The sequence below is a fragment of the Canis lupus genome, chromosome 33, assembly GCF_048164855.1.
Source record: "Canis lupus baileyi chromosome 33, mCanLup2.hap1, whole genome shotgun sequence".
Lineage (NCBI taxonomy): Eukaryota > Metazoa > Chordata > Mammalia > Carnivora > Canidae > Canis > Canis lupus.
This window is the reverse complement of record NC_132870.1, coordinates 32,078,940-32,104,743: the sequence shown is the minus strand read 5'-3', so window position 1 is coordinate 32,104,743 and position 25,804 is coordinate 32,078,940. Positions and strand designations below refer to the sequence as shown.

At 36.3% G+C, this 25,804-nt stretch overlaps 1 protein-coding gene and 1 long non-coding RNA gene across 2 annotated transcripts in view; one reads left to right on the top strand and one right to left on the bottom strand.

The window, feature by feature from the left end:
• The window catches only part of FAM241A (family with sequence similarity 241 member A), a 44,409-nt gene that overhangs the window by 6,716 nt on the left and 11,889 nt on the right, over positions 1-25,804 (bottom strand). The gene's annotated exons all lie outside the window — the stretch shown is intronic.
• Positions 17,945-25,526, top strand: LOC140623746 (uncharacterized). Its single transcript, XR_012023291.1, has 3 exons — positions 17,945-19,455; positions 20,917-21,105; positions 21,441-25,526. It is a non-coding gene; the product is annotated as an uncharacterized lncRNA (long non-coding RNA).

Here is a 25,804-nt window from a genome sequence, read left to right as displayed (position 1 = left end):
TATTTCTAACAAGTTTCCAGTGGATGTTTATGTTGCTGGTCTGGTGACTATCATTTGAAAAATCACTGCCTTACTGTTCTCTTTCTGCCTTTTCCATTCTTCAATGCCTAATTAACAACTCTTTAAAATAAATTATCTTTGTTGAAAATATTGGTATAATTTCTCCTCACTAGACCCTAATACAGCCACAAAAGAAAAACTAGTCATGTAGGTGACATAGTTGTCATCATAATTTATTAAACTTAATTGTATTTAGAGTCATGAATCAAATCAGTAATTGTTTACTGAAGACCTATTAGCTCACTGTAGGTACAAGATGGAGAATTATTCATATAACAAAAAATCTTTAGGTATAGGTATAGGGTTTGACATAATAAAAAGAAAGTCCTAAGTATCATTAAGTATGCTATCTATGCCAGAAGAAAGTAAACTTAGAAGATAAAAGTCACCTGCCAAAAGAGCCAATGAATTTGAGCAAGTTTTGAGGCATTCGTCAAATATATGAATCAAACTGAGATTCCTTTAGTAGAAACCAAAGCTTGATCATTTCAGTCATCAATATATAAAAATATTTTTTCCTTTAAAAATGCCTATTATCTAGTCTACATACATACAATTTAAAGTATTTATTGAAGGAAAGAAAGAGTGAAAAAATCTAATTTTTGTTTGTAATAGCAGATAAAATGATTTCAAGAGGACTTTAAGGTGATCATTCCCCATAGTACAGCAAATTACTGTAGAACAGGGGATCGTTGATGAAGTAGTAGAAAAATAAGACATCATTTTTAAGTCTATATTTTAAGTTTAAGCCAGAATTATTATTGAATTATATTTAAATATAATTTTAAAATACGTTTTAGACTTGCATTTCTATCAAAAAGAGTGAGAAAAACAAAGAGAAGTGTAGAGAGAAGTGAAATCCAGGGAGTTCAAATCCAGGCTTCGTCACTTAAACTGAATGACCCTGACCAACTCACTTTTGTGAGCTTCAGTTTCTAATCCATAAAATGGATTTACATGATTCCTTTTGATACTGATAATTTTGTCTTGAATTATAATGTATTTGTTAACCCCTTTCCTTAGTTTTTGTGTTTCATTTCTAAATTATTTTATTCTTCACTGATGTGCTATGATTGGGTGAATTTTATGTTTTTCAGCTTCTCATAATTTTATGTGTTCCATGATAATATTTTACATTATAAAAGAAAAAAAATTTGTTTTTGGCTGAGAGCGAACCCTTCTCTCTTTAGACAGAACCTGAAGACTATTGGATTTAGTTTGTATTTCTTCTAGTGCCTCATTTCTTTCTATGCCTCCAGTGTCTTGCATTGTTGATACCATTTCTGGCCTCCTTTTTCACTTTTTGTTAAAGTTTGTTTTCTTTTTTACTTCTTCCAATCTCTTTTAATCTATGTACTCAATGTACTTGGGGTTTTCTATTGCTACTTAGGATTTTTTTTTCAGTATTTTTGTGGTTGTAGTACAAAGAAAGTACCCTAATCTGATATGGTTCTTTCTGAAGATTTGCTTTAAGTTTTTCTACAGATTGCTTGTCGGTTTTTCAGGGAAGTAGGTGTTGCAAGACTTAATGAAAACAAGGAATTGGTTAACTCCTAGAGGCCAGGTGGGGAGGCAGCAATGGATCACATCATCTCAGATCCTAGAATACCTGCTGGGATTGAGACTGTAAATGGAAGACCCAGGAAGGGACTAGTCTGGGCAAGATGTGGCTGCTACAGCCTCCTTCATTTTGTAATAGGAAAAACTTCAAGTGCACACAAAATTAAAGAAAAATAGTACGATAATCGTCTATACACCTATAACTAGATTCAATAATTACTAAAATTTTGCCGCTTTACCACAGCACTTCTTAATCTGGGCAATCTAAAGGAGAGGAAAAAGTAAAAATCATTAGAATAATGCCTAAGAGTGGCATATCTTCACAAATGAAATTCTGTGGAAATATCCAAAATACCTAGCAATGAATTAGATGGGTTTCAAACAATCCTAAAGACAAGACATTTAAGAACATGGAAAAAAAACAGGCAGCATTTTTAAATCAGTGAGATTAGTCTCATGACTGTATTTTCTATATGCAGCATATCCACCCCAAGTATCATAACTTCTAAAAGGTACAAGCATTGGCGTGCTGGTAAATGTTTAACAGTAGGATTTGTTGAGGCGGGAAAGTAGGGGGTGGGAGTTGCAGTGGATGGATCTCTGATTTAAGTTGTTTGCTGGTTCCGTAATTTTTTCCAGTTTCCGCAGCTGGTCCTCTCACTGTGGTCATTTTCAAGCTACTTACAAGTAACTTGCAAGGTTCTTGAAAATTTAACAATTGGCTCTTGAGGTCTGGTAAGAGCTGCCATCAGTACTTCACTGTAGGAACACTAGTTGAGATAAAGACCTGCATGGTTATAATTGATTAGTTTGATCAATTAGTGCATTTACTGAGGGCTTTTTTTTAAGTTCGCAAAGTTGGTAAGTTGGGATACTTAAATAGAATTACTGCAATACAGGGGTGCCTGAGGCATCTCAGTTAGTGTCTGCCTTTGGCTGGGGTCATGATCCCAGGGTTCTGGAGCCCCTCATTGGGCTCCCTGCTCAGTGGGGAGACTGCTTCTCCTTCTCCTCCCTGCTTGTGTTCTTCTCACTATTTCTGTTATGTCTCTCTCTCTCTCAAATAAATAAATTAAATTAAATTAAGGATTACTGCAATACAACATATTGAAATTAGGAAAATTGTATTAAAAAAGAAATGACACCACCAGAATCAAAGATCAGAAACCTGAGGCATTCGTGACTCCTCCCACTTCCCCTCCCCTCCACATCTAGCTCATCAACATATCTTCTTTATTTTACCTTCTAAATATTTTCTTATTGTGTATATTGCTATTCCATCTGCTGCTGCAATCCCCAAACAATCTTTTAACATATCTTACCTTGACTATTCCAGTAGTTTGCTAACGGTCTGGCGTTTATTTCTTGGCTCCCCTATTTAATACATTGCAGCTGAAGTGATCTTAAATTGCTAATCCAATTACTCCACCTACACCCTGCTTTTAGGATAAAGGCCAAAATTTTTAACATTATCTATGAGGCCCTGCTTAGTCTGCCTTCTCTCTGGATCTCTGGCCTCACCCCATCGTCAGCCTCCCTCTGTCTTTTTCTGTTTCAGCCACACTTCTTGAACAGGCCATGCTTTTGCCTGCCACAGATTTACACATGCTATTTTCTCTGCCGAGCACGCTCTCCTCCCTCCCTTGCTCAGTTAATGCCTGCTTCTCATTTAGTCTCAGTTTAAGTCTCAACTCAATCTCAGAGCACCATATAATGCCCTGTCAATGTTCTAAATCGGTGTAAATGTGCGTGTGATTATTTGATTACTGTATCTATCCCTCTACCTGAGGATATGGACAGTATCTATTTTTGCTGACCATTAATCCTCTAATATCAGTATACAGCAGGGGCTGCCTTGGGAATAGCAGCACATAGAAGAAGCTCAATAAATATTTGTTGAAAAAACGGAGAAAATTTATCATGTGTCTGTAAGCACTGAAGTTAATACCTTGATAAATTAAAAAAAAAAAAAATACCTTGATAAATTTTCTACCTTGCTTACTTCTTGCCAAACAAAAGATGTTCTTTATTTTCAAAGCATTTTTATTATAGTAATTTCTAAACAATGTATAGGTTTTAATGGAGTTAGCAGTTTTGAAAATGAAGCATGTATTCCCTCTTTCTTCCTTTTTCTTAAAGATTTTATTTATTTATTCATGAGAGGCACAGAGAGAGAGGGGCAAAGACACAGGCAGAGGGAGAAGCAGGCTCCATGCAGGGAGCCCGATGTGGGACTCTGGGGACCCCAACATCATCCCCTGAGCAGATGCTCAACCACTGAGCCACCCAAGCGTCCTCTGCTTTCCTCTTTCTTATTAGAACCTCTTCCAGCCCACATTCCTCAGGTGAGGCAGACCCCACCTACAGCTCTAGAGATGACAAGTCTTAAGAGTAATAAACTTCTTTCCAGAAGCTGACTTTGGAAAAAGCACGTGATCCACGCTGGAACAATAACTTTTGTGAGTCTTCCTGGAAAAGTCTTCCTAGCTCTTCTGACACAACTTTGGAAAATGATTCTTCTCTTCTTCTATTTCTCCAATTTATTGTATTTGTATTAGTTTTCTATTGCTGCTGTAAGAAATACTATAAATTTAGTGGCTTAAAACAACAAAATATTATCATTTTATAGTTCTGTAGATTAGAAGTCATGTGAGCAGGATAGCATTTCTTTCTAGAGGCCCTAGAAGACAATCTATTTGCCTATCTTTACTAGCTCCTAATGGCTGTCCACATGCTTTGGCTCCTGGCCCCCCTCCTCCATCTTCAAAGCCAGCAATGTTGCAGCTCTTCTGACCATTCTTCTGTAGTTAACTTTTCTTTCTGACCACAGCAGGGAAAAGTTACCTGCTTTTAAATCACCCATGTGATTAGATCTAGCCTAGGGGGATAATCCAGGATAGTTTCCCCATCTCAAAATCCTTAAATTTAATCACATCTTCAAAATCTCACAAATTCTAAAGATTAAAATATGGACACTTCTGGGGAGGCATTATTCTGCCTACCACAATATTTTATTATAAAAATTATTTCTTTATATATCTATTTCCTGTCACTAGCCTTGATAAGAAGGGCATTGCCATTAAGGGCAAGAACCACGTCATAAATTTTAACATGATTACTCAGTCTATTGCACTGTCCTTGGCCTATTGTAGGCTCAGAATAAGTATTTGTTGAATGAACAATAGAAGTATTTTACAATAACAGTATGTTAGGCAAGCAAAACAAAACAAAACAAAACAAAAAACCCACAAAAAAGCCCACAAAACTTACATGTAACATCAAATATTTTATTCCTCCATGAGTAAGATGTGAATTTGTCCAAATATTTATAAATATATTCCATACTAGATTACAAAATATGGTAGCTGCTAGCTAAAATTTACACGCTTGGGGCGCCTGGGTGGCTCAGTTGGTTGAGGCTCTTGGTTTTGGATCAGGTCATGATTTCGGGATTGTGAGATGAAGCCCACCCCTCAGATCCATGTGAGGTATGGAGCTGGCTTGGATCGTCTCTCCCTCTGCCCTTCCCCCCACCACTCATCCACATACTCTCTATAAAATTTTTTTAAAAAAATTTACATGCTCAGCTCAATTCCTAAACTATTGGTATTTTTTAAGAGTAGAGAGTAATACAGAGTTGTTCTTGAGTACTTGACTCTCTCACATGTTTGTAGTTTTCAGAGTAATAGTAATAGTGGTAGTATTATCAATGAGTGCCTCTTATGTGCCAGGCACTGCGCTTTACAAGCCTCATATTGTTTGATCTTTTCACAAGCTGTGGTGGCATTATTATTTTCCCTCATTTGCAGATAAGGAAACTAAATTTCATAGGTATTAAATGTCTGCCATTGACCCATTCTTAGTAAATGATGGAGCTTTTACTCCAAAGACCACACTATTCATTTATATGTATACTATGCTCCTGCCAGTTATTATTATAGTATTAATAGCTAGTAGCTGTCTAATGTTGCTTAGTTTTCAAAGAATTTTTACATATCTGAGCTCTGCAAAAAGAAAAACTATGTAAGCACGTTTTCATTTCTTACAGAATGAATACATTTAACAAAGTGAAATGATCATTAGCATGTTTTTTGCTTTACATCTTTACTCACAATTTGCAGCATATTGGAAGTGAGTTTATTAAGCAAAAAATTACTCAAAAATTTTTAATCTTATATAAAAATGTAAACAAGGCAAAGCTATTTGCAACAGTTCAGTGGATTTTTCATAGTCCTTTCAGTATTGACTAGATTTCAGATTCAAATGTGGAAAAAAAGATTCCAAACAAGAATGCAGAGATATACTTGGCAGAGTTGCAATAAGGCAACATACAATAAAAACTAAAAAACCAACCAAACAGAACACTTCATACGTAAAGGGATGCAGAAATTCAGATGGTGCTTTTCCCTCTACTTTAATATTAACCACTTTGTGTATTTGCCAAATTTTATTCTTTGTATGTGAGGTCCTGATGAAAGAACATTTGTCAAAAGCGCAGTTTCCTTCATGACCATAGAATAATGCTATGACCTGCACACTCAAGTATTCTTATAAAGATAGTGATATTATTATTTTTTCATCCATGATTAAAGACATACATAAAAATAAAAGTGTTATAATTGATTCAAAATCTTCTTAAGAGATACAAAAATTAATGAGAAATTAAAGGTGGGCCCTTACATAATTAGGATTTTTAAGAGACAAGTATCCTTAAAGGTAATTAAAACAAAATCTCCTACTTTAGAAGCAAGGAATAAGAGGTTAAGTCACTCTGCCCGATTATTGATAACACAGGCTTTGGAAGCACCGAGAACAGAGTCAAATGTTGCTCTGCACACATACAAGGCAAATTACTTAACCACTCACCCTCAGTCTCCTCACAAATAAAAGGAACATAATGATTACCTAACTCACAGAGTTGTGATAATAAAACAAATGGATAAAAAGCTTTTAGAGGGATGCCTAGGTGACTCAGTGGTTGAGCATCTGCCTTTGGCGCAGGTCGTGATCCCAGAGTCCTGGGATCGAGTTCCGCATCAGGCTCACCACAGGGAGTCTGCTTCTCCCTCTGCCTATGTCTATCTCTCTGTATCTCTCATGAATGAATAAATAAGACCTAAAAAAAAAGCTTTTAGAATACACATACTAATCATTCAATATATGGTAAATATTATTATTACTATATTTTTGATAGATTTATATTTGTGATTTTTACTTCTTTTTCTATTGTGCCATGTTGCTTGAGATAACTAATACCTTAGTGATCATCTTTCTATGATAATTAAATTCAATTGCATTTTTCTTCAAGTGTTATGACATTTAATTATATAGAAATTGAGGTGGGATGTTTTCTGTGGAACATCCTTAACCTATGACACAATCTGTGCATATTAGTATGGGAAGACCTCTGTTTTCTCACTTTAAGAAAAGTACAGGCTGTATTATATAAACAGGCTTTTGCTAAGTGGGTGACAATTTAAAATGTACTTTCAACTGTTCTCCTGTTTGCAGTATTACATTTGTATTACTGCACAGAACTATATGTGCAGTATTGGAAATCTGCTGGTTTTGCCTCTGGCATTTATTCCACCTTTTCCTACTTAGCAGAAATTTGATTTAACTTTGGAGAAACCATCCCCCATCCACTCTCAGTCCCTGTGTTTTGGTTGAAGATGTTCCCATTCCCCAGTTCGATTCCTGGCCAATTGGAATATTCCATTTCCTTGGACATATGATTAGTTAAGGAATTAGCATGTAACCCAAGACAGGCCAATGAAGCACCTCTACCTAAGACTTTCGCTGCAACTATTAAAAAAGAGACATTTTTCTTTCACTGCTACTGGTTAGCTGGTAAGATGTAGGGCATATTATTACCATGAGGGGGAAAGCTTGTTATTAATGAAACCAAGAAATGATATAGTTGATATAGTTTCGATACCTGTGTCTAGATACTGCATCTACCTCTGGTCTTTTTAATTACATGAGCCAATAAATTCCTATTTTGCAAACTGTAGCAGGAGTTGAATTTTTGTCCCTTGGAACCAAGAGTTCTGACTACAGATGATGATGATGACAATGATGATAAAAATAATAGCTATTATTAACTGGATTTTACTATATGCTGGAGATTATGTTAAGTACTTTATATTCATTATGACATTTAGTCTCCATTTTTTACAGAAAGTATTGTTAATTTCAAAGCCTGTGTTCTTTGTTCTTCACTATAGTGCTCAACTACTTCCTCACTAGTTTGGATTATTGTTACTAGCAATAACTAATATAGCAAATGTATTAATAATATTAAAAACATCAATTAATGAGGGTTATCCAAGTGGAAATTTTTAGATATAACTTTCTAAAAGTTGTTTAAAAAACTGAATTAGAAACACATGGATAAATGGTTATTGTACATATTCAGACAACACAAGAAAATATAGGGTAAAAACTAAAATGCTGATTTCTCCTTGCTACTTTTGGTTGGTCTTCTCTAGCTATCAAGGAGAACCAGCCACAATAAAGTAGACCAAGGAAACTGTTACTGGGTAGGTAAATTATATATTTTAAGGATACATCTCAAGATGCATACCAAGCAAGAGGACAATAATTTTTAGATGGCACATACTAGTCTGTGAATTGAGATTTTTATTGAATGAATGAATGAACTAATGAATGAATGAACAATTCCTAAATCTTCTCACTGCAACCTTTTCTCCTTTCACCTTGTTTTTTTTTTTTTTTTTTAAAGATTTTATTTATTTATTCATGAGAGACAGAGAGAAAGAGAGAGAGAGGCAGACACACAGGCAGAGGGAGAAGCAGGCTCCATGCAGGGACCCCGATGTGGGACTTGATCCCGGGACTCCAGGATCATGACCTGGGCCAAAGGCAGGCGCTAAACCACTCAGGAATCCCTCCTTTTACCTTGTTTATTCAACAACTCCCAATGAATGTTTTTCAACCTCATTGGGCTTGTGGTCCACTGATCTCTAACTCCTCTCAACCCACTAGCCCAGTCCATTCCTTTCTTCTCTATCCCCATTCAGCTTGAGTTCTATGGCCCAGAATTTCAATAAAATTTTAAACTCCATTGTCTTATTGGGCAAAACCTTAATTTTAGGGGAACTTAACTATTTTCTCTGCCTGAATCTGAGTGGTGCTAGAGAAAGTCATACCATTGGGTATATTGGTACCACTAGTTTCTTACCATTAACCCCCAACAGATCTCCAAAGACCCTTCATTCCTACTCCATTTCTCTGCTCAGCTTATTTTTTCTGCTCTCTCCACAGACTATTTCAAACTTCTTTCTTTCAAACCTCTGCTCCTCTATTCCCCTCCTCCAGCAAATTACCTGACCTTCTACTTCCCAGGGAAAAGAGAAACAGTCAGAAAGAGCTTCCTTAACTGTGATACTAAATGTAACAACCACTTCAGTTTATGTCTCTCTTCCCTGAATTCTCTATTACACATAAAGAAATGAGGAAGTGTTCCTTCTTCTCTGTCCAATTCCTCTTACCTATCTGTAGGATCTTCTCCTACCTTAGATTATCCATCTTCCATTATCCTCTGTCTTAAATATATTCGATCTCTCCCCCTCAACTGGCCCCTCATCAATACTTACACGTGCTTAGCTCTTACTCTTCTTTACGAAACTCCCTCCATGGTATATCCTCTATTAGTTCAGCCTTATATTTTCTTCTCTTTTGTAGCCCAACCATTTGAAACAATTCACTTGGCTAGTTTCCATTTTTTCATGGTATCAAGAACTGTAAGAGACTGATTTTATTCTACATGCAAGCCAACAAATTAGCCTATTATAGTTTCATGGATGCTTGCAGACAACATAAGACGCCTGGGTTGGAGGCAAAGGACTTTATTCCTCAGGCCACATGAAGCGGCATGAGTTTCATGTTGAGATTGGTTCCCCTTTCCTCCTAAGTCCCACAAGGTGACATAGAGTGGCACAGGTAGATGCTGCAGGCAGTAGGTATGCATCACAGCCGAGCAAGTCTGAACTTAGAGAACTCTAATCTTTTATTATGGGCTACAGGCAAAACCTACCTGACCTTTGTCCCAGAGGGAGACATTATCTTTATTATACTGGACAGCAAACAGATTTGTTCTCTGTTCCAGAGGGAGACAGTGTCCCTATCTTCCAAGTCTGTTCATTTAACAAGTGCCCTTGAAAAAACAGTCCTGAACAAAAGCTCTTAGTTCAAGAGATCCAGGGAGAATTACTCCATCCATTCACAACTTACCCTACTCCAGTCTGTCTCTGTCCCCAGTACACCACCAAAACAGCTCTTGAAAAGGTTGCCAATAAACTGTCATATCAATAAATTAAATAGATATTTTTTCAGGTCTCATTTATTCCATTCTTAAGTTGCATTCGTGATGACCGTTTTTTTCCTTTTCTTTTACATTTTATGACATTACATTCTCCTGGTTCTACTTTAATCCATCTGGCTACGCCTTATTAGTCTCCTTTGTGGATTCATCATCCTCAACCTAGCTATTAAATATTGACCCTCAACCTCTGGTCCTAAGCCCTCATCTATTTTCACTCCACATTTTCCCCCTAAAAATTAGTTATATTTACTACCAATAAATCAATTATATAAATATTATGTCCAGCTCAGACCTTTCTTTTGCACATTAGACGCATATATTCAACTGCCTTCTTGACATTTACACTTGAATATCTTGAATATACTTCAATATTCAACACATTCAAGGCCAGACCCATCATTTCCCTCCTCAAAACTGGCCTTCATTCAATGAACAGATTGTCAGGAATGAAATCCATCTTTAATTTCTACAAGCCAGAATCCTAGGAATGATCTGCAGAAGCTTTTCCCCTCATTTCCTACATCCAATTTATCAATAGGTCCTGTTGATTCTAACATCTAAATCCTAAATATTTCCTTAATCTACCTAATTTTTCCTACATGATTCTACTTGCTTTTCTCACTCAGCCTCATCTTATACTTTGCTCCCTCCTTCACTTTCTTCACTTTCTCCTCCCTGTCCTAATTTGCATCTCTCATACTCACTTGCTTTTCTTGAACCAAAGCTTTTTAAAGTTATTTCCTCAGCTCAGTATGTTCTACCTTTTTTTCATCTATTAACTCCTATTTATTCTTCAGATCTCAAGAAAGTCTGTCCTGACTTCTGCTAGAAAAATCTCCTTATTAAATGCTCTTATCATACCACATAGCTATCCTCACATCAGATGAATTTTGTGTTTTGTTTGTGTGATTACCTAATTTATGTTTATCTTTCTCAATGGCTTATATGTAGCAAAACAGAAAAATCATGTTTTTCCCCATTAACTTTCTAATTCTCAGTGTCTGCCATATATTAGGCACTTCCATCTAGATTACAAAATCTTATGAAGTATTCTCTGTAACCATTTTACTAATTCATCTTACTTTCTAACTGTCTCATAAAATAAATACTATTCTGTTTTTTTAAAGATTTATTTATTTATTAATGAGACAGACAGACACACACACACACACACACACACACACACACACACAGAGGCAGAGACATAGGCAGAAGGAGAAGCAGTCTCTTCGCAAGGAGCCCAATGCGGGATTCAATCCCGGATCCCAGGATCATGACTGGAACCAAAGGCAGGCACGTAACTGTTGAGCCACCCAGGTGTCCCAGTAAATCCTATTCTGGTCACATCTCTCTGTTCTCTGCATCCTCCCCACTCACATTTAAGGCTTAAGGTAACAAACATTGTATTAAACACCTGCTAATCTCTGTCTCCTATGTTATTCTATTTAAAATCCAAAATAACCTTATGAGGTAGGTGTGTTAAGATGTGTCTGAGACTACTCAAACAGAGATCTGTAATAATATGTATTTGGTACATGGAAGAACCGGGATTGAATTCTGGACTGATTCCAAAACTATGGCACTCTACTGGTTAGGTAACACTATTCCCATTTTAAAACTCAGTATGTAGAAGTTTCACTATAGCTTAGCCACAAAGTATACATTGAGCATTTATAAAGCCAAAACCTAAATTTTTAGATAAGACAGGAAATTTGGGGACTGGGACAAGGATAGCCTCTTAAATGGAGGAGATTTCCTCTCCATGAGGATTAATGCATGAATACTGAAGATCGGTAAGATGTAATTGAATAATAGTCAAGATCCCAATTACTGCATGCCAAGGAAAATCAATATGTGAGAAACACTAATAAATTGTACTTTATCAATTAATTAAAAGATTGAATCCCAGAATAATGTTTTCCTTACTGCACTAACCATAGCACCTGGCAAGATTATGTACTTTAATGGTTCAAGGGGCTTATTTTAGTTTGTATGCTCCCTCCTCACAACACACGCACATGCGTGCACACGCACACATGTGCACAACCCTTGTCTTCTATTCTAAATCTTGTCCTCTGTCTTTGTAAGTGAACTTCCCTAAGTAGGGAAAAGGTACCAGTTCCTAGTCATAAGCAATTGCAAGGAAGTGTCCTCAGAAGAAGATAAAAGAACAAGCATTTATAGATTTTTAAGTATCTTTTGATCTTTGGCTGGTATAAAATCTGTCTTCTCAACATCGCTCCCTCTCTGGTTCTTTCTATTTCTTCCTGTGGATTTGAGTTACGATTTGGTATCATTTCCTCACTCTGATAAAAGCTCTCACAATACCACTGCCTCTCTTGTGCTGATATTATCAAGTGAACTATATTTCAATACGTCTTAGACCCAACAATGCAATTATATATATTGTTTTATGCAATTGCTTTTTAAATCAGTTGAGAAGATGTATGTACTTATACTATCTTTTGGAATTATCTACATAATTACCTTTACAAATGTTCTTTGTTTTTGTGTGGGGGGTTCAAAGTACTCACTGGGGTTACACGCTTTCATCCTCATAACCTTGTTTGATCCTTGTAAGCCAGATCTGTGGGCAAAACATTCTGTTTTTGTTTATCTGAGAATATGTTTTACCTTCATTTCTAAGAGATAATTTCACTGGAAATAAGACTGTTCATTGACAGGTTTTTACTTTTAGCACTTGGCATGTGTTGCCCTATGGCCTTCTATTTTCCAGTATTTCTGATGAGAAGTCAACTATTAATTCTTACAAGGGTTCCCTTGTATGCGATGAGTTGTTTTCCTATACTGCTTTCGAGATTGTCGTTTTCTTTCTGTCCTTTCAACATGTTAAGTATGGCATGTCTGCTGAAGTGGACTGCTTTGTGTTTATTCTATTTGGACTTCATTGAATTTCTTGGATGTGTAACTTGATGCTTTTCACTAAATTTGAGAAAAAATTCAGCCATTTTATCTTAGAATACTTTTTCTCTCCTTTTCTCTCCTCTCCTTGTTATTCCCATTATTTGTACATGGTGTGCTTATTCATGTCCCACAAGTCTCTGAAGCTCTACTCATTTTTTCCCATTATTTTTCTCTCTGTTTTTTAGAATGTATAATCTCTCTTGATCTATCTTCAAATTCACTGATTTTTATCTTCTACCAGCTCAAATAATTTTTACTTGATTTATTATATTTTTCATTTCCATAATTTCCATTTAATTAAAAAATTTCTCTTAATATTCACTATTTGCTGCGACACCATCATTATACTTTCATTCTTTAAGCATGGTTTCCCTTAGTTCTTTGAACGTATTTATACTACTGCTTTGAAGTCTTTGTCTGCTAAGTACATCATCTGGGACCCATCAATGGCATTTTCTATCTCCCTTTTTCCTCCGTTTTTGGGTCATACTTGCCTATTTCTTTCCATGTCTCATAGTTTTGTGTTGATAATTGGGCATTTTGGAGAATATATTTTAGCAATACCAGATGCTGATCTCAGGTCCCCTTCTCCCCCCCCCCCCAGAGGTGAATAGCTGTTGTTATTTGCTTGATTGTCTATTTGCTTAGTGACTTACCTGAACTAATTCTGCAAAGTCTGTTTCCCTGCAGTGTGCAGCTTCTAATATTCCTACTCATATTTTCCCCTGCTATTTTTATCTTTTAGCCTCATTATTTAGGGGTTGCTCCTGAGTTCGCACAGCCACTGGTTCATGGTTGTGCCTAAGCCTCTTTTGCCAGTCAATTTTACTCTGGGCTATCGGCTGTATCTGTGGGTTAGACGTTGCTATCCTAGTTCAGGGATTTTAGTTGTTTGCCCTGCATGCAGCACAGGACTAGTGGTTTGGAGGTTCCCATTCTGGTTGCTCCGAGAGGGCACAGCCTTGGACATGTGCACAGTTTTCCAGAATGCCAGGGATGATTGTAATATTATTTTGGGGCCTTACTTCCTAGGAGTTAACTCTGGGTCTGAGTAACTTACTATTGTTCGAGAAGTGTCTGATCACAGGCTGTGCTGAAGCCCCTTGTTCCTGTGAGGCTTCTGCCCTGTGTAGATGGGTCTGTGTGCAGCTTGGAGAATGCTTTCAAGTCTGCCCCACATCCTGCTCTGATTGCTCCTCAGTAGGCGCAGCTTTGCACATGCACATTACCTTCCTGATCATCACAGTTGATTTTGATGCCAGGAGGGTTCTTCTGGGCTGACTCTTACCCTGGTTCTTTCTTTAAAACTTTTGGCTGCTCTGTTGGTTTGATGCATTATGGAGCTATGCAGTCTCCTCTCAATTGCTCTTCATTGCTCCTCTCAATGTTTTATACACCCTTAGGCATGAAATTCTACACTCCTTACAAATAAAGTCATTCTTCACTCATATGGTCTGTCTTTACCCCTGGGCAGAACCTCTCCATCAATGCACTGGAGTTGGGGATAGAGACTCTCTTTTTCCAGTGATAGCCCTGCTCTACAAGTATACCCTGAAAATGGGGGAGCAGCTCTGGTCTTGGGTTGCCTCATTTGGTGTGGAACCCCTACCCTATGGTGAGTTAGGACAGGATAATTAGGCCACAGTGTTCTCAGCTTGCTCTGCTGAGAGTAGGGACTGGCTGAAGAAAGAGAAAGTTGGTCCTCTCAGTCATGCCTATGTGGAATAGAGTTCCTATAACGTGGTGCTGATGGGGGTAAGGGGGGCGATGAGAAACAATGGTTTCTCCTCCATAGTCAAACTACAGCTCTAAGCAGCTAGGGGGTAGGGAGTGAGGAAACTTCATCTTCTTTTTGGCCTCTTGGCTAACATGCTAGGGTTAGAGCTTCTGTAACACAGCACTGTGAGGGGGACATAATGAGGGAGAGATAATGGGTGGTGGCTCAAATGCCACAAAAACTCACTGTTCTGATATTTAGTAGATTTTCTCTAATGAATGTTTCTTGATATGCTGTATGCCCATAGGATAATTCCCAAGGACTGAATAATTGCTGTTTTTAAATAATTTTCACCAGTTAAATTGTTGTTTTGCTGGGGGAAAAGCCCACTGAGTTCCTTACTTCATTGTTTTGGAAATCCTGCTTTGGTTGTTTCTGGACATTAATTGTTTTTGATGATGAAGTGAGGTACAATTCCTGTAAGAGTAAATTGGATGATCCTGGATGGTGGATGGCAGGGTTTTGTTGTTGTTGCTCTTTTTTTTAAGAAAGAGAGCAAGAGAGCAGGATGAGTGGGTGAAGGAGATGGGGGCAGAGAGAGAATCCTAAGCAGGCTTCATGCCCTGCGTGAAGCCTGACACAGGGCTCGATTCTCACATCCCTGAGATCATGACCTGACGACTAGTCTTTTTTGATTCAGTCCTGGGATCTTAAGCCTTTGAAGAGTGTTTATTATTTTTCATATGTCCTGTAATGGTCAAATTCTGAGTACAAAAGCTCAACTTCTGAGGATCCATTGAATCAAATGGTTCTTCTACTAAAACTTAAAAAAAAGTCTTTATTTACTTATATTTAAAGTTTAACAAATAAAAATCAATATGTTTCTTCCTTTCTCAGTTCCTCTCACACCCAACATTAAAGAGGCAATGTTCCTTCTTTGTTTAGCAGAGTCTAGCAAGTATTTTAGCTGATTTAATTCATTTTTTAAAGGAAAATTAACCAGAAATTAAAATCTCAGAATACTCCTGTTTTTCTCTAGTTGCTATCAATACATTAAATGTCACACCTAAATCTGTTTTTTGAAATAATGTTTAGCATAATTAAAATACTTTTTAAATAATACTTTTTAATTAGTATTTATAAACCCTTAATTAAAAATACTTTTTTAATTAAAATACTTTTTAAATAATACTTTTTAATTAGTATTTATAAACCCTTGGAAATGTTTTTAAAAGATGCAGAAATGTCAGAAGTAAATCAAGAATGCTCTGAGCATTGTGATTCCTGGGTGACTCAATCAGTTAAGCATCTGACTCTTGATTTTGGCTAGGGTCATGATCTCAGGATTGTGAGACTGAGCCTCACATCAGGCTCCAGCATGGACCCTGCTTAAGATTCTCTCTCCTTCTACCTCTCCCACCCCCTCTCTAAGAAAAAAAAATGCTCTGAGCATTAAAATCATTGCCCTCTTCCTATTCCCCACATTAAATCCCTGGTAGCCCCCAAAGAAAATAATAAGCAAAGAAGAAAATATGCCAAATATATATAAGAATAAAACTACCTTAAGTTATCATACATATTCAATGTAACATTTATAATTATATTGCTGTAAAAACACCTTTATTTATAGAACCAATTCAATGAAAAAAAGATTTTTCTGGCGTGTACCTGGGTGGCTGAGCCAGTTGAGCATCTGACTTTTGGTTTCAGCTCAGGTCATGATCTCAGGGTAGTGGGATAGAGTCCCACATTGGACTCTGCGTTCAGCATGTAGCCTGCCTGAGATTCTCTGCCTCTCCTTCTGCCCCTCCCCACCCCTTGTATATGCATACTCTCTCTCAAATAAATAAATCTTTTTTTAAAAAATAAATAAATCTTTAAAAAAAATTCCCAAACCAAACATTTTTCTGGTGCCTGTAATGTATTAGATAAATGAAACTCTAAGAAGCTAAAAATTTAGTAAGGAGATTAACATTTATGTAAAAATAAGTATATTCTAAGGCAAAATATGTGTTTAAGAGTTGCAAAGTACTTTTGACCTTTAATTCAAAAAAGGTCAATTTGGTTAAAAAAATTAAATCAGGAGAGTTGGCAAAAAACCACCACCAGCAGCAACAAAAACAATCATTAACAAATGCTTTCAAGTATTTAAATGATGTTAAAGAAAATTATATGGTGCATTTAATTGCTTTTGCCTTGTTATATAATAGAACAGTTGTATATAGCACTAATGTACTATAAACTGATTCTGTGGTTATCAAAAATATCTTTACTTCAGCATTTAATCACCTGCAAAAACTAATTTCTGCTTTTTATTTCTCTTCATCTTAAAGGCTGGCCCTATGTAGAGATCCCCTTATAAACAACTAAATAATGTTTAACTGAAGTTTTTAATGAATTTCACAACATATTTATTAATTTAAAAAATCTTAACATTTACTGAATATGACTTCGATCTTCAAAACATAAAGGAAACTGAGGAAGAGGGATTATGTAATTTTGTCAAGATCACCTGGTAACTGGTGGAGTGAAGACATACATTCAGGCATTCCGCTTTAAAGTCCATATTCTAAAGGCCTACACTATATGTTTTCTTATAAATATAAAATCAATCTTGTAATTTATTCACATTCTATTTGTTTTAATATATCAATTTTTATCAGCAGTTCAAACAGTTGAACTTGTCTGGATTCACTCATGTTCAGCAAAAATTAACGTTAAATTATTAAAAATGGTTTTGTGGTGTTTACCTTTGCTTTACTCTAGAGTATAACCCCTGGTCTCAAGTGTAATACTATTTGACTAGGATTTAAAACCTGTCTTTAAAAAAAAAAAAAATGTCAAACCAATCTCCAATTCTTTTTTTTTAAGATTTTATTTATTCATTCATGATAGAGAGAGAGAGAGAGAGAGGCAGAGACACAGGCAGAGGGAGAAGCAGGCTCCATGCCGGGAGCCCGACGTGGGACTCGATCACGGGACTCCAGGATCACACCCTGGACCAAAGGCAGGCGCCAAACCGCTGAGCCACCCAGGGATCCCCCCAATCTCCAATTCTTAATCCCACCACTGCCCCCTACCTCCAATAAAAGAAAAGCAACATAAACTAACATAAAGACTAAGCACATAGAATACTTAATGGACAGATTTTTGGGGTTTCATTTTTCTAACTATATTCAGTTAAAAAAGAAAAATGTATCTTATTTGGACAGAAAATAATCCCCTTTTATTCCCTCCTGCAATTGTCTTGCCTTAGTAGTATGAACAATAGTACTAACATAGTAGAATGTGCTCCAATTATCACAGGAAGACTGCCTTTATAAATAACATAATTTCAAATGAATTATGGAGAGACAAAAATGAAGGAGGAAAAATGATAGGACCAAGCTGGGAGTCAGTTTCAGAGGCATTTTTAGACTGAGGAGTTTCCCTCACTTCCAAACCCTGGTATTCTTTTTCGTTCAATCCACTCCACCACTATCCCACTCAGCCTCTCAAAAGAAAGACATTTTTTTTGAAAAAGATCTTGTTACTTTCTTTCAAAAGGGCAGGAATCTCACATTCCCAAAACACCAACAAGACACAGTATCATATAGAGATAAACAAATACATGAAAACAAATAAGAAATTAGTAATTATAAATTATAAAAACAAACAAGCAAAACCTTCTGGGTCAGTTACAGATTAAGCCTTTTTGGGTTTTATTTTCTCCTTGCAATTTAGAACTGCTTACCATTTCAACTATAAATTCATAGTCCCATGTTCTCTCCCACTCCCTTTTAGTAGCCTCCAACTGCTCCTTTTTCTAGTCTGTTAAGGTAAAAATTGTGCTCAGATGCCTCGTTATAAGACACTGTTGGTTCAGGGTTCCTGTTACTCTTTCCATACTCTCAAGTCCTTTCAGCTGCTTCTTGCTGTTAATCCAATTCTTCCTATTTATTGTTCCAAACCTTTCCTACTCTTTTATCTTCTCCTTCCTAAGAGGTATCATTATTTCTTTTTCAGGTTAATCTATATTCATAATTCCAAATGCTCTCACTCATACATCTAAGTACAAAAATGGATTTTATACTGTAACAGAACACCTTCTTATTCCTAAAACAAAAGAAACAAAATAGAGATCCTGATTGGAATTATAACACTTATGGATTACGCAAGTCATACTTCCTTTAAAAAACAAAACCAAGAAAGGCAAGGATGTTACAAAATTAGAAGCACTAGTCAGAATCTAAAGCACCATCTAGATGAAGATGGATTCTTAAAAGTACTGTTCTTAAAAGATCTATTACTGAAGGCTGTTGTTCTGGTTGCTGGAATCCACTAAAAGAATCATCAACATTATGACTTCATGAATACCTCTTTTAAATCAGATTCTAAAAGAATGAGATTTTGCCATTGCTACAATGTGGATGGAGCTAGAGGGTATTATGCTAAGTGAAATAAGTCAGTCAGGGAAGGGCAAATACCATATAATTTCATTCATATGTGGAATTTAAAAAATAAAACATGAACACGGGGGAAAGAAAAAAAGAGGGAGGCAAACCATAAGAGACTTTTTTTCTTATTATTTGTGTTTACTTATTTGAGAGAGAGAGACAGAGTGCTTGCACATGGGGGTGGGGAGGGGGGAGAGGGAGAGGGAGAATCTCAAGCCAACTTGGTGCTGAGCACAAAGGCCAATGTGAAGCAATCCCACAATCCCAGATCATGACATGAGCTGAAATGAAGAGTCAAAAGCTTAACTGAAAAAAAAAAAAAAAAAAAAAAAAACTTAACTGACTGAGCCACCTAGGCGCTCCACTCTTAGCCTCAGAGAACAAACTGAGGGTTGCTGGAGGGGAAGTAGGTGAGTGATGTGTATAAAGGAGGGCAATTGTTGTGATGAGCACTGGGTGTTATATAGAAGTGATGCATCACTAAACACTACTTTTAAAACTAATACTACGCTATATGTTAAGTAACTGGAATTTGAGTAACTTAAACATTAGGAAAAAAATCAGATTTTAAGACAGGAGTTGTTAAGTTTGTACTTAGGCCACAAAAGTATAGCTTTATGAAAATTTGAAAATTCTACTTATGTTATTAATATCTTCTCCAAAAATAAATAAATAAATAAATAATCTTCTCCATGTTACATGTGAAGAGTTAAAGGTAAACATGATTGTTATGTCTAACAGAACTGTGCAAATATATGAACCATTCTTGTTGGAATTAAGTTGCCTTTAAAGTTATCTCTCTTTTTTTTTTTTTTTTTTTAAATTTTTATTTATTTATGATAGTCACACAGAGAGAGAGAGAGAGGCAGAGACACAGGCAGAGGGAGAAGCAGGCTCCATGCACCGGGAGCCCGATGTGGGATTCGATCCCGGGTCTCCAGGATCACGCCCTGGGCCAAAGGCAGGCGCCAAACCTCTGCGCCACCCAGGGATCCCTAAAGTTATCTCTTTATCATTAATTTCTTACTAAGGTCTATAATGAGATTTTTGTCTCAGTCTCATAGCAAAGTTAACAGTACAAATGAATATGACAATTTTTCAAAAAGCTATGAAAATGCCACTCATATAACAATGCTTGGAACTTGTTTATTGTGTTGTACAATAATAGCTTCTTGTTTTTACACTGCACTTTTTGTCAAATCCAATGATTTGGATGATATTTTTCTTTGCAGTTCTGATTTAACCATCGTGGAGCAATTCTTTTAAAAGGAAATGCCTATTAAATTATTAATCAACCATTTAGATGGAGGGAAAGTTTGCTCTTCATTGTTTATGGCACTAAAGAATCTGTAGGAATCTGGTGTTATAAATAAGGGAAAGTATTTGGGTTATTACATTTCTCCTGGAAGAAATAGTTTGAAAACAGTGTATCTACATAAAGCTACCTTATTTTATAATGAAGTATATATAATAGCTGTTTTAATTTTAGGTAAATGGTGATAGAGTGAAAATGACTACAAGTTTTCTGACCACTATAATAAAGTCTGTAGTTACATTCTAAAGTCATGATCCTCTCCTCTCAGCATGTTTTGCACCTGCATTTTATGCAAGATGTGTTATGCCCTACTTGTGGCAAACCTGCACAGACCTGACTGATTTACCAGACTGACAGCTACTTACTTTCAGGAAACCACACTCTGGTTCTTGGTGTGTGTCACGTCCTCCCTGAGTACCTCTAACCTTTGATTACTTAACTCCAACTCCAATAATTCACAATCCTTGACTCACAGAACAGCCTGGCTTTAGTCAAATTAGTTTAACTCAATAAATAATAATTTTTTTTTTAAAATTTTTTTATTTATCTATGATAGTCACAGAGAGAGAAAGAGAGAGAGGCAGAGACATAGGCAGAGGGAGAAGCAGGCTCCATGCACTGGGAGCCCGACGTGGGATTCAATCCCGGGTCTCCAGGATCACGCCCTGGGCCAAAGGCAGGCGCCAAACCGCTGCGCCACCCAGGGATCCCAATAAATAATAATTGAATGCCTACCATGAGCAAGGTAAGTGCTGTGGAGTACACAAATTAAATTATCCATATTCCCTCCCATTAAGCTGTTTAATATTTAAGGAAGGATATGTACTCAACTTACCATATTAAAATACCACTGCACTCTCCCTTACTAATTAAAATGACCTTCACTTTTATAAAAGATTCATAGTTTCCTTTTATTTTTCTGAGCATTACTCTTCAGCTCAGGCAACTCTTCAGATTTCTAGACTTAATGCTCAACTCTGTATTCAACATTTCCATGTAGATGTCTCTTATAGGAATCTCGAACTCAACATGCTCTGTACCAGATTCATAATAATTTCCCTAAAATTGGTCTTCCTCCAGGGTCTCCTATCTCAGAGAATGGAACAACCCAGAAGTACAAGCAAGAAGCCTGTTAGTCGTTCTAGATGTCTTTACTTCCTTTGTCCTTTTTGGTCTACTTTTGTTGGCTCATTTTCCTTTGAGTTTATGTTAGAACTCTTCAGAGACTTATCTGTAGGCCATCTTCTCTTCTTACTCTATAGTCTTTCCTGTTGAAGATTCCATGTACTCTAATGATTTTATTCCTGGTTATATGGTTTATGTGCTGAAGACTCTCACTTTTAAAATCACACCCTGGCCAAGAGAAAAGTATTAGCAAAATATTTTTAAGCTCTTCAGTAAAAAAATAAAATAAAACAAAAAACCCTGTAGTTTAATTTTTATTTTTCCTCCATTTTTTAAAAAGAGTTTATCTATTTATTCATGAGAGACACACAGAGAGAGAGAGAGGCAGAGAGAGAGGCAGAGATACAGGCAGAGGGAGAAGGAGGCTCCATGCAGGGAGCCTGACATGGGTCTCGATCCCGGGACTCCAGGATCAGGCCCTGGGCTGAAGGCAGCGCTAAACTGATGAGCCACCGGGGCTGCCCTTTCCTCCATTTTTAAATGGAATCCCTCCCCCATTTTTATTTGCTTATTAGTCATTTGTTCAATAAACTTATTAAACACACACATTCCAAGTTAATAAACTTATTAAACACACACATTCTAAGTGTTTGGTCCTCCCAATACACCATTAGGTGAGTGTTGTTAGACTTCAGAAGCCAAGTGACTTCCCCAGAATCAGACAACCAGTCAGGATTTGAGGCAGGAGGCTTCTGACTATAAAGCTGAGCTCTTTCCAACTTTCCAATAAACTGTGATGCAAACCTTCATGTAAAAGAATTGAAGCAGGCATTAAAAAAAAAAAAAAGGAAATACTTAAATTCATTATAAGGTGTGATTATATATATGATACTCCTTAAGAAATATATTTTTTAAGAGACGAAGTTTATAAGTCCATAATTAATTTACTTTTTCCTCTCTTCTTTCCACAAAGGATTTGAATTTACTTACAGTAGGAACAAATGAAATAATAAAAAACAGAGAACTGGAAGGTAGGATGGGTGGGAAAGAATTGAGAATCTAGATTGGGGAAAGATAACTTACCACAATTACTAAAACCAAACTTCAAATTTGGTTCTACCCTCCTAGGAAGTCAAAGCAAAAGAAGGGGCACAGCCAAGTAATTCTCACTTCCTTTAGTTCTCTGCTCAAATATCACCTCAGTGAGGCCTTCCATGATCACCTTATTTAAAACAGCAACCCTACCCCATAACCACACTCCCTACCACCTTCCCTCCTTTCATTTTTTTCCATAGCACTTATAACCCTGTTACTTGCTCATTTATTCATTGTCTTTCCCCCTACTACAATGCAAGTTTAATGAGGAGAGCAATTTGGGCTTGTTTCTGTTTGTTTCTTTGTATCCTGGGTACCTAGAACAGTGCCTGGAAAATAGTAGATGCTCAGTAAATTTTTTGAATAAATGAAAAAAAAGCTATGGAGAAAATATATGCTAAACAGAAAAATAAGGAACAAACAATATAGAAAACTACCTATAATACAATAACTATAATCAGTTATTAAAGCATCTGATGTTTACTATGATACAAATGGAGAAAGACAATATCTTCAGTATATGGACAGATTGTTAAAGCAACTGAAGTCTTAAAACAGTAGCTAAGTATAAAGTGTGAAAGACAGATTTCTAAATAGTTAATCATTTAAAACTCCAAAGGTAAAATATTATTATTCAGAAATGGCAGAATTGTTATATCCTTTTAATTATATTACTGTTAAATATGCATACATATTGAATAATGAAGAAGTTTGGGATCTAATTTCCTCTTCATATATTTATTCTCCAGTGTTTTATACTGCATAACTTTATTGATACCAAAGATGGTCATATTAAGTGGTTAACTCTCTATGAAGAAATCACTTTGTTCTTACCCTTTTGTAAATTTAAAAGCTTAAACTAACGTACTTTTATACTCCTGTGAAACTCTTGAGTTGACAAAGTTGGCTTTGAAGTCAATAACCATTCAAAACATGTTATGATGAAACGAACAAGCAGTTGGGATTTATGTGCTAAATAAAACTCGACATAGATATGAAGCAGCAGTCTTGTTCTCACCAAAATTTTTCAGTAGTTATGTTAGCATCAGGTGAAGTTTAGCTATATAACGCAACAGAAAGAACTTCAAGTTTAAATCAATTTTTTCTTTTCACATATATATATATAAAACATGTTTTTTCATATGCACACTGGATGTTTATAAACAGTATTACCATGGGAAAAGATTAGAATAGAATTAATATTTTCTAGCAGCATGAGACAGTGTAAGAGGAGAGATCAAGTATTCTTACTATCCAAAAATTAATCTATCCATGTAGCAAATTTTAGAGATTTGTTTCTTTATTAGTACAACTAAGAATAAGTAAAAAAAATATGAAAACTCTGCATTGTTTAGAATATTGTTTAGCCTTCATAGCTTTTGAGGTATTTTATATCTATAATTACAGATAACCAATAGCAATGAAAAATAATCTTTATCCATAGACACACAAATAAATTTTGTTCCAGTGGAGTTCAATTGTTTTCCCTCTCCTGCCTATGGGAAAAAGCCAGCTTCTAATCCATTTGTAAGTTTATTTCAACATATCTTTTCCCATATACATTTTTTTTTTTAATTTTACCTGTGAATCAGTTATAACATTTGCTTGGTTCCCTCATTAATGATGAGTTAAGTAAAATCCTTAACATGTGATCATTTTCTATTTAATGACCACTAAGCTTTTTTGAAAATCATCCTTTAGGGGATCCCTGGGTGGCTCAGCGGTTTAGCGCCGCCTTTGGCCCAGGGCGCGATCCTGGAGTCCTGGGATCCAGTCCCACGTTGGGCTCCTGGCATGGAGCCTGCTTCTCCATCCTCCTGTGTCTCTGCCTCTCTCTCTCTATGTCTATCATAAATAAATAAATCTTAAAAAAAAAAAAGAAAATCATCCTTTAACAATACATTTATTAAAATGATCTGAATTTAAAATTTTATGTTGTCTCTGGGTTTTTTCTACTATCTTCTATGTTGAACTCAAGAAAAATTAAAAATAAAACTGCAAATTTAGACCATTTACATAACTTAATACCAGTTAATATTCCAAGATCCTATGTTCATTAGCCTTTCACCTCCTCAATAATGTGGTAGTTTTAAAATATAGCATATCGGGACCCCTGGGTGGCTCAGTGGTTGAGTGTCTGCCTTTGGCTCAGGGCATGATCCCTGGGTCTTGGGATCAAGTCCTGCATTGGGTTCCCCACAGGGAGCCTGCTTCTCCCTCTGCCTATGTCTCTGCCTCTCTCTGTGTCTCTCATGAATAAATTTAAAAAACCCCACCATTAAAAATTATAAAATATGGCATATCAAGGAACATAATCCTTGCCTAAATTCTTACAAGTATCTTACCAGGATCCTTAGCTCAATGCACAACACTACTGGCTTCTTTCCTGTTGATTCTGACAACGGAGTATGTTCCTGTTATACACAAAGTCCTTTCTCTTTCAAAACTAATTTTTGTCATAATTGCCCCTGGGAGCCACATTACTTCAGCCAAAACATCAATTGAGGTTTTACCAGTAGTGTTGTTTTGGATAGAAGTTTTTACATACTCTGTACTACACCTCAGAGATGCCACAATAATTGAAGCATTTGCCACATGATATGATCTCTGCTCTCATGTTCTTCTGTGAGCCTGTGAGTGGAGAGTGGAGGGTGGCAGAGAATAAACAATTTAACAAACAAATTTTAAGATAATTTCAAATAGTTACAAGAGCTATGAGGAAAATATAGTAGTGGAATAGACAAAGGTGAGGTGGGTTGGAGGTTCTTTCTGCACTGTAAACCAAGCTGGGATCTCAGAGAAGTAACAGGTTGATGATGGATCTGTCAGGGAAGTTCTAGGGAAAAGAGGCCAGCCAAAAGCCCTGAGACAGAATGGAGCTGGCTATGATCTTGATCTTGACTATGATCCATATCAGAAATATGTTTTATACCTTGACCCAGCACATACCAGTACATATAAACTAAAATTCTACAAAATGATACTCATACCATGTATGACAGACTTTTTGACTATACTATCCTGTTCACAATCCATTAAATTTCATGGCCCAACACTGGCTTGATAGTTAAGAACTTAGGCTTTAAGCATGGGTTTGAATCTCAACTGCACAATTTACTAGCTGTGACACTTTCAATTAATTACTTAACCCCCCTGTGCTACAGTTTTTACATCTTTAAAGTGGGGGCAATAATAGTATATATCATGAGATCTGACACCAGATT